The following is an 11,304-nucleotide window of genomic DNA, read 5'->3' on the forward strand; positions in this document are numbered from 1 at the left end:
TCCCATGCCCACGGAGCCTCCCTCACTGCTAACACAGCAGTCTGCGGCGATCTATCCGCAAGGCAGCAGCGAGGCTGGGGGAGGGGCGCCCGCCATTGCTGAGGCTTAAGTAGGTAAACAAAGCCGCTGGGAAGCTCGAACTGGGTGGAGCTCACAGCAGCTCAAGGAAGCCTGCCTGTCTCTGTAGACTCCACCTCTGGGGACAGCCCACAGCTGAGGTCCAATAGGGGAAGCAGCGGGGGCGGTGCAGACGCGAACGACTCTGTCTGACGGCTTTGGGGAGAGCCGTGGATCTCCCAACGCGGAGGTTGAGATCTGAGACCGGACAGACTGCCTGGTCAGGTGGGTCCCTGACCCCTGAGTAGCCTAGCTGGGAGACATCCCCTACTAGGGGCAGTCTGACACCCCACACCTCACAGGGTGGAGTCATCCCTGAGAGGAAACTTCCAAAGGAAGAATCAGACAGGTACACTCGCTGTTCAGCAATATTCTATCTTCGGCAACCTCTGCTGCTGATACCCAGGCAAACAGGGTCTGGAGTGGACCTCAAGCAATCTCCAACAGACCAACAGACAGTCCTTCTGACTGTCAGACGGAAAACTATCAAACAGGAAGGACACCTATACCAAAACCCCATCAGTACGTCACCATCATCAAAGACCAGAGACAGATAAAACCACAAAGATGGGGAAGAAGCAGGGCAGAAAAGCTGGAAATTCAAAAAATAAGAGCGCCTCTCCCCCTGCAAAGGAGCGCAGCCCATCGCCAGCAACGGATCAAAGCTGGTCAGAGAATGACTTTGACGAGATGAGAGAAGAAGGCTTCGGTCCATCAAACTTCTCAGAGCTAAAGGAGGAATTACGTACCCGGCGCAAAGAAACTAAAAATCTTGAAAAAAGAGTGGAAGAATTGACAGCTAGACTAATTAATGCAGAGAAGATCATAAATGAAATGACAGAGATGAAAACCATGACACGAGAAATACGTGACAAATGCACAAGCTTCAGTAACTGACTCGATCAACTGGAAGAAAGAGTATCAGCGATTGAGGATCAAATGAATGAAATGAAGCGAGAAGAGAAACCAAAAGAAAAAAGAAGAAAAAGAAATGAACAAAGCCTGCAAGAAGTATGGGATTATGTAAAAAGACCAAATCTACGTCTGATTGGTGTGCCTGAAAGTGAGGGGGAAAATGGAACCAAGTTGGAAAACACTCTTCAGGATATCATCCAGGAGAACTTCCCCAACCTAGTAGGGCAGGCCAACATTCAAATTCAGGAAATACAGAGAACGCCACAAAGATACTCCTCCAGAAGAGCAACTCCAAGACACATAATTGCCAGATTCACCAAAGTTGAAATGAAGGAAAAAATCTTAAGGGCAGCCAGAGAGAAAGGTCGGGTTACCCACAAAGGGAAGCCCATCAGAATAACAGCAGACCTCTCGGCAGAAACTCTACAAGCCAGAAGAGAGTGGGGGCCAATATTCAACGTTCTTAAAGAAAAGAATTTTCAACCCAGAATTTCATATCCAGCCAAACTAAGCTTCATCAGTGAAGGAGAAATAAAATCCTTTACAGATAAGCAAATGCTTAGAGATTTTGTTACCACCAGGCCTGCCTTACAAGAGACCCTGAAGGAAGCCCTAAACATGGAAAGGGACAACCGTTACCAGCCATTGCAAAAACATGCCAAAATGTAAAGACCATCGAGGCTAGGAAGAAACTGCATCAACTAACGAGCAAAATAACCAGTTAATATCATAATGACAGGATCAAGTTCACACATAACAATATTAACCTTAAATGTCAATGGACTAAATGCTCCAATTAAAAGACACAGACTGGCAAACTGGATAAAGAGTCAAGACCCATCAGTCTGCTGTATTCAGGAGACCCATCTCACATGCAGAGACATACATAGGCTCAAAATAAAGGGATGGAGGAAGATCTACCAAGCAAATGGAGAACAAAAAAAAGCAGGGGTTGCAATCCTAGTCTCTGATAAAACAGACTTTAAACCATCAAAGATCAAAAGAGACAAAGAAGGCCATTACATAATGGTAAAGGGATCAATTCAACAGGAAGAGCTAACTATCCTAAATATATATGCACCCAATACAGGAGCACCCAGATTCATAAAGCAAGTCCTTAGAGACCTACAAAGAGACTTAGACTCCCATACAATAATAATGGGAGACTTCAACACTCCACTGTCAACATTAGACAGATCAACGAGACAGAAAGTTAACAAGGATATCCAGGAATTGAACTCATCTCTGCACCAAGCGGACCTAATAGACATCTATAGAACTCTCCACCCCAAATCAACAGAATATACATTCTTCTCAGCACCACATCGCACTTATTCCAAAATTGACCACATAATTGGAAGTAAAGCACTCCTCAGCAAATGTACAAGAACAGAAATTATAACAAACTGTCTCTCAGACCACAGTGCAATCAAACTAGAACTCAGGACTAAGAAACTCAATCAAAACCACTCAACTACATGGAAACTGAACGACCTGCTCCTGAATGACTACTGGGTCATAACGAAATGAAAGCAGAAATAAAGATGTTCTTTGAAACCAATGAGAACAAAGATACAACATACCAGAATCTCTGGGACACATTTAAAGCAGTGTGTAGAGGGAAATTTATAGCACTAAATGCCTACAAGAGAAAGCAGGAAAGATCTAAAATTGACACTCTAACATCACAATTAAAAGAACTAGAGAGGCAAGAGCAAACACATTCAAAAGCTAGCAGAAGGCAACAAATAACTAAGATCAGAGCAGAACTGAAGGAGATAGAGACACAAAAACTCTCCAAAAAATCAATGAATCCAGGAGTTGGTTTTTTGAAAAGATCAACAAAATTGACAGACCGCTAGCAAGACTACTAAAGAAGAAAAGAGAGAGGAATCAAATAGATGCAATAAAAAATGATAAAGGGGATATCACCACCGACCCCACAGAAATACAAACAACCATCAGAGAATACTATAAATGCCTCTACGCAAATCAACTAGAAAATCTAGAAGAAATGGATAATTTCCTGGACACTTACACTCTCCCAAGACTGAACCAGGAAGAAGTTGAATCCCTGAATAGACCAATAGCAGGCTCTGAAATTGAGGCAACAATTAATAGCCTACCCACCAAAAAAAGTCCAGGACCAGATGGATTCACAGCTGAATTCTACCAGAGGTACAAGGAGGAGCTGGTACCATTCCTTCTGAAACTATTCCAATCAATAGAAAAAGAGGGAATCCTTCCTAACTCATTTTATGAGGCCAACATCATCCTGATACCAAAGCCTGGCAGAGACACAACAAAAAAAGAGAATTTTAGACCAATATCCCTGATGAACATCGATGCAAAAATTCTCAATAAAATACTGGCAAACCGGATTCAGCAGCACATCAAAAAGCTTATCCACCATGATCAAGTGGGCTTCATCCCTGGGATGCAAGGCTGGTTCAACATTCGCAAATCAATAAACGTAATCCAGCATATAAACACAACCAAAGACAAGAACCACATGATTATCTCAATAGATGCAGAAAAGGCTTTTGACAAAATTCAACAGCCCTTTATGCTAAAAACGCTCAATAAATTCGGTATTGATGGAACGTACCTCAAAATAATAAGAGCTATTTACGACAAAGCTAATATCATACTGAATGGGCAAAAACTGGAAAAATTCCCTTTGAAAACTGGCACAAGACAGGGATGCCCTCTCTCACCACTCCTATTCAACATAGTGTTGGAAGTTCTGGCTAGGGCAATCAGGCAAGAGAAAGAAATCAAGGGTATCCAGTTAGGAAAAGAAGAAGTCAAATTGTCCCTGTTTGCAGATGACATGATTGTATATTTAGAAAACCCCATCGTCTCAGCCCAAAATCTCCTTAAGCTGATAAGCAACTTCAGCAAAGTCTCAGGATACAAAATTAATGTGCAAAAATCCCAAGCATTCTTATACACCAGTAACAGACAAGCAGAGAGCCAAATCAGGAATCAACTTCCATTCACAATTGCTTCAAAGAGAATAAAATACCTAGGAATCCAGCTTACAAGGGATGTAAAGGACCTCTTCAAGGAGAACTACAAACCACTGCTCAGTGAAATCGAAGAGGACACAAACAAATGGAAGAACATACCATGCTCATGGATAGGAAGAATCAGTATCGTGAAAATGGCCATACTGCCCAAGGTTATTTATAGATTCAATGCCATCCCCATCAAGCTACCAATGACTTTCTTCACAGAATTGGAAAAAACTGCTTTAAAGTTCATATGGAACCAAAAAAGAGCCCGCATTGCCAAGACAATCCTAAGTCAAAAGGACAAAGCTGGAGGCGTCACGCTACCTGACTTCAAACTATACTACAAGGCTACAGTAACCAAAACAGCATGGTACTGGTACCACAACAGAGATATAGACCAATGGAACAGAACAGAGTCCTCAGAAATAATACCACACATCTACAGCCATCTGATCTTTGACAAACCTGAGAGAAACAAGAAATGGGGAAAGGATTCCCTATTTAATAAATGGTGCTGGGAAAATTGGCTAGCCATAAGTAGAAAGCTGAAACTGGATCCTTTCCTTACCCCTTATACGAAAATTAATTCAAGATGGATTAGAGACTTAAATGTTAGACCTAATACCATAAAAACCCTAGAAGAAAATCTAGGTAGTACCATACAGGACATAGGCATGGGCAAGGACTTCATGTCTAAAACACCAAAAGCAACGGCAGCAAAAGCCAAAATTGACAAATGGGATCTAATTAAACTAAAGAGCTTTTGCACAGCAAAAGAAACTACCATCAGAGTGAACAGGCAACCTACAGAATGGGAGCAAATTTTTGCAACCTACTCATCTGACAAAGGGCTAATATCCAGAATCTACAAAGAACTCAAACAAATATAAGAGAAAAAAGCAAACAACCCCATCTAAATGTGGGGAAAGGATATGAACAGACTTTTCTCAAAAGAAGACATCCATATAGCCAACAGACACATGAAAAAATGCTCATCATCACTCGCCATCAGAGAAATGCAAATCAAAACCACAATGAGATACCATCTCATACCAGTTAGAATGGCAATCATTAAGAAGTCAGGAAACAACAGATGTTGGAGAGGATGTGGAGAAATAGGAATACTTTTACACTGTTGGTGGGATTGTAAACTAGTTCAACCATTATGGAAAACAGTATGGCGATTCCTCAAGGATCTAGAACTAGATGTACCATATGACCCAGCCATCCCACTACTGGGTATATACCCAAAGGATTATAAATTACTCTACTACAAAGACACATGCACACGTATGTTTATTGCGGCACTATTCACAATAGCAAAGACCTGGAATCAACCCAAATGTCCATCTGTGACTGACTGGATTCAGAAAATGTGGCACATATACACCATGGAATACTATGCAGCCATAAAAAAGGATGAGTTTGCGTCCTTTGTAGGGACATGGATGCAGCTGGAAACCATCATTCTTAGCAAACTATCACAAGAAGAGAAAACCAAACACCGCATGTTCTCACTCATAGGTGAGAACTGAACAATGAGATCACTTGGACTCGGGAAGGGGAACATCACACACTGGGGCCTATCAGGGGAGGGGGAGGAGGGAGGGATTGCATTGGGGAGTTATACATGATATAAACGTTATGCACATGTACCCTAGAACTTAAATAAAAAAAAAAAAAAGAGATTATATATAGCACAGCAATGTGGGCTTGAGATGAACAAGATCACAGAAGTCTATCAAGGTGACTTTCTCAAATGCCTACAGCCCTTTAAAAAGCAAGATTGATATAACGATAATATGTTTATATGGGAGTTTGTTCTTACTCTTTAGAATCACTCACTGAAGTACTTAAGGGAGATACATTCATGTCTATAATTTACTTTTTAAAAATATATAGCAAAAATAAATACATGAAGCAATGACAATGTACAGATTGGTAAATCTCAGTAATGGGTTTTTATCTTTAATTATGTGAAAAAGTTTTACAATAAAGGGTAGAAAAACATACAGCCAAAAAAAAAAAAAAATACGTACCTATATTCCTCCAGTGAGACTTAGATGTCAACAAGGCAATAAAAAGTCATCCCTTTTTCTGATGTACAAATATTGGAAAGTAATCCATGAGAAGCAGCTCTGATTTTGATTGGCTTTCAAGTTGGCAGAGAAGGGCCCTTTAAGGGAGCGCTGAGCCTTATTCATGAATGAGATGTATATGGAGTCCTTGGAGCTTGCACAGCTATTTGAGACCTGACTTTACCAACTGTTTGTTCTAATAAATAGTGGAAGATGGAATTCCATCAACTGTCTCTCTTTTTTAAAGTTAGAGAGTCTCTAACACTCCCCCCAAAAATCTATCTATCTATCTATCTATCTATCTATCTATCTATCTATCTATCATCTATCTATCTATCTAATCTATCTACATGTATTATTACACATAGGAAGTATTTAAGACTTTGGAATAGGCAAAAGAGACTACTGGACATTCTTTCACTGGAATGCTCTGAAGTAGAGTCTTTGGAGTTGTCTGCCCTTTAGAGATGTGCACTTTTGTCTTTGCTAGACTATGATCCAACTCTGTAGACAGACATACACTTGTAGAAAATTGATGATATGAGAATATTTTCTTTTCTTTGCTGTGCAAATTATTCCTTTTCAGTACAGAATATAAATCTCTATATAAATCATACCTTTATTGAACCAGTTCGAACACCTTTATTGTTTCCTCATTAACATGTCAATTTTTGACATGTTCTTTTTATATTTATATGAGTCATAACTTATATTTTTAAAAAAATTGTTCTTTAATAGCATTCAATAAAGAATATTTTTTCCTTTTTAGGGTTAAAATGATTCTGGATAATGAGCAATGATGTCAGTATGAACAGAATTGGTTGGTACTACCTGTGTAACATAAAACCAGAAATAGTTGGGGAATGAGGCACGGCTGAGAGTATTGTGATAATTGGGAGCAAAAAGCCAGTTTTGTGTTATACACACACATACCCCCCCACACACACACTCATAGCAGGACATTCCATATGTTTATGGGGTGGGGAAGAAATAGAGATAGGTCATTTCATTTCCTGAAACTTTCCCCTTGCCTTCTATTTGATTCTTGATTTGATATTTCTGACACACATCATTATTTGTTTTCCCTTTCTCCTAGAATACATTTCACAGAATGCCTGCAATTTATACAGCAGCTATATTTATTTTGGCATACTGTCAGTTTTATTTCTTTCAAAATAAAATTTCAAAATACTTTTTGTCAGCTAAAAATTTTAAAATCTGGGCTGGGCGTGTCGGTTCATGCCTGTAATTTTAGCACTTTGGGAGGCCAAGCAGGAGAATTGCTTGAAGCCAGGAGTTTAATACCAGTCTGTGGAACAAAAAAATACCTTATTTCTACAAGAAAAGAAACAAAAAATTAGCTGCATGCAGTGGCATGCACCTGTAGTCCTTAGCTACTTGGGAGGCTGAGGCAGGAAGATCACTTGAGCGCAAGAGGTAAATGTGTGTGTGTATATATATATATATAAATATATATATATATGTATATGTTAATACTGAGTGTTAACTTGATTGGATTGAAGAATACAAAGTATTGATCCTAGGTGTGTTTGTGAGGGTGTTGCCAAAAGAGATTACCATTTGAGTCAGTGGGCTGAGAAAGGCAGACCCACCCTTAATCTGGGTAGGCACAATCTAATCAGCTGCCAGCACAGGTAGAATATGAGCAGGCCAAAAAATGTGAAAAGAGAGACTGGCCTAGCCTCCCAGCCTACATTTTTCTCCTGTGATGGATGCTTCCTGCCCTCAAACATTGGACTCCAAGTTCTTCAGTTCTGGAACCCAGAGTGCCTCTCCTTGCTCCACAGCCTGGAGACAGCCTATTGTGAGACCTTTGGATCATGTGACTTAATACTTAATAAACTCATATATATATATGTGTGTGTGTGTGTGTGTGTGTGTGTGTGTATTGCATTAGTTCTGTCCCTCTAGAGAACGCTAATACAATATGTATGTGTGTGTGTGTATATATATATGTAAATATATATATATGTGTGTATGTGTATATTTATTATTCTGTGTGCTTATTCAGAGGTGGTTCATAGTAGTATCCACTATTCCTCCATTCATCCATGTCATATAATTAACTAAAAGACATCAATTGATTTTTAAGTTTCTTACTAAACGACATAGTGCTTTCCCATAAGCCACTAGGGCAGGTCCTGGGAAGACCTATGAGCTGTTGATAAAGATGCAGCCTGCACTTGGGGAACAAGGGCAGAAGCTGTAATAAGAAGTGATGGAGGCCTGGTCAGCAGGGTTTCCATGTAAGAGACAGAGTTTATAGTTATAGACCAAGCAAGAAGACAGGCTCATCGCAGATAGTGCATGTTGAATATGCCTAGTTGACTCAGCCTACTGCTGAAACAGCATTTGCTCATCGGTTTTCTTCTCTGGAACATGCTATCAACTGGTACTGTGTCCCCACAAGTGGCCATGAGCCTAGTCAGGGAATACCATGGCAAGGGGGACTCAAATACATTTTCTATCCTGAACAGAAGAGCTACAGGGCATTCTGCATACTAGTATGCTTTGTCTCTCTCTTTAATATAAAAATCTATTCTATTGCCCTTACTAAAAAAGATAAGTACATAAACATTGGATATCTGGGCCTTATTAATATGGGGAAATGCCTGAAATCCCAACGTAAATATCTGGTTACACTGGATTAGAAAACGTGGCTTAGACTCAAGCCTAACTGGGAAACTTCTACCTCTTTTATCAAATCGACACCACAACACATTTAGGTAAAAGAAGAGCTCCTGTGGAATAATGTCTCCACTCATTCCTATTACCAAGGGGAGAGAGAACATGGAGCTTGTGAAGAAACAAGTCATTTAACATTCTATCAGGGGAATTAATTTTCTATCACTGGAATTTATGGCCAGGGGAACCAGTCTCACCACTGGTCCACAGACCATACTTGAGGAGTACTGCCATAGAGTAAGTCCCAGCTTCTCTTCCCAGGTTAACATGTGTAAGCAGATGAAGTGTGGTTAGAATGATCATCTGGATGAGTGGTAACTTGATAGTTGACATCAGGAACAACTGTTTAAATCTAAGAGTAACAGACAATTTAATTTAAAAATAGTTTATTTTGGGGGAGAGCAAATCAGAGCAGTTATCTTGTGTTCTGGTACTTGGGGTTTCCTAGGAAGAAAGGAAAGGGAAGAGGAACAGATAATTGCTAGTGACCCAACATCTTTAGTATTGACATGTATTATGGGTGGAATTGTGTCCACTTAAAAGATACGTTGAAGCCCTGTCCCTCAGTACCACAGAATTTTACATATTTGGAAATAGGGTCATTGCTGATATAATTAGCTAAGATGAGGTCACATGTGAGTAGCATAGACTCTAATCTAATATGACTTATGTGCTCATAAGAGAGGAGAATGCCATGTGAAGACAGAGGCATGCAGGGGGAAAGTGGCTGGTGAAGATGAAAGCAGAGATTGTAATAATGCATTTACAAACCAAGGAACTCAAAGGATTGCCACTAAACCCTAGAGGCTGCAAGAGAAGAGATTTTCCCCTGCAGGTTTCACAGGGAGCTCCTCCCTGCCCACAACTTGATTTTGGACTTCTTGCCTCCAGAACTGTGAGGCAATTATCTTACATTGTTTCAAGCCTCCCAGTTTGTACCACAAACTGGGAATCTTAGAAAACTAATATAGCATATAAGTTCCAACCCTAGAAAACTAATATAGCATGTAAGTTCCAGTAAGTAGCTGCATCACATCTTTGATAAATGAGAAGAATGAACTAATTCATAATCAATTTACTATCAGCATTCATCCATCTATAGTGTCACACATCCAGACTTCTTATTTTTTATTTCTCTAATGTGACAGCCCCCACTTTCTATTACATCATATCATATTAGAATTTTACCCTTTATTTGCACTTGAGATTTTATTGGCAAAAGTCACTTTAATGGTTACCTGAACCATACATGTAACAAAAGATTTAGGGGGAAAGGACTTTATCACAGTCTTCATCTCTACATCTGTCATATCATGTGACCATATGCTTCTCTAAATCAGGGAGCTCAAACATTTATTAATGTATCCTACAGAAAGAATAATATTTGATGTTATAACCAGTGTCCATATACCTACTCATTTGCATAAGCTGAAAAAAATCACTTACCTTTACTGTTCTTACTACATGTGAAATGGATATTTTCTAGTGCATTCAATTTTTTAAAATGGTTATATTTACTCTATACATTGATTTTCACCTATTGTTGAGAAATAACCCACAGTTTTTTTTTTTTAATTACTATGGCCCATATTATATGCCTAGTTTCTGAATGCTAGCCTCTAGGGATGGTTCCACCAAGTTCTATGTCACTCTTTTTCTCCTAACCACATACACATATTAACACTACAGTTTTATATGATGTGGAGACACATAGGTCTGAGAATGTATAATGGTAAATATTCCTTAAAATTAAAAAAAAATATGACCTCTCAAACTCAAGTAAAATATTTATCTTATGAAAATAAGTTTCTAGCTATTTACAAACAGAATTGCAGCTATATTAAATCATTGTTTCTTGGTATTTATAGCAATGAGGCACTTTTATTCATGGAGCTATTAAATATAGGAGCCCTTTGCACATGGAACTTCTGGATTATTTGTTACCACTTTATTTCCTGGTCATTTCAAACAATTATTCATTTTCCTTAACCAGGTTGACTAATTTTCTTTCCTTCCTAAAATAATTCATTGTTTGAGTGAATCCACCAAGTAACAGCTTGTGTTCTGGAGATAATGCAAGTAAATGCAGAGCTGACAGTTAATTTAGATGAGGCCATTTGTTTCAGGTGAATCTTAATGTGGTTTTAAGAAAAACAATCACAAAGTATCCCCTGACAGATCAGCTAATAATTTTAAGAAAAGGGAGACAGCTATTTTTCAGGTCTCTCTTCATTTTAACTATTTCTTAGTAATTTGAAGCCACTTGGGGATAACAAAAATTGATAATCCCATAATATGGAAGAGAAACATTTGGTTTCCTTTATATTAATAATATAGTTTTATTGTCAGAAATTAAACAAACAATTCTACCCTATTCTCTAAAGAAGGTCAACAGAAAGAATTCCCTGAGGTCAATTATTCAAATCTGAAATCACTATTTCTGTCAGATATTCTTGCAGATGTCATTGAGT

The sequence above is a fragment of the Trachypithecus francoisi genome, unplaced genomic scaffold (assembly GCF_009764315.1).
Source record: "Trachypithecus francoisi isolate TF-2019V2 unplaced genomic scaffold, Tfra_2.0 Contig00586, whole genome shotgun sequence".
NCBI classification, from domain to species: Eukaryota; Metazoa; Chordata; class Mammalia; order Primates; family Cercopithecidae; genus Trachypithecus; species Trachypithecus francoisi.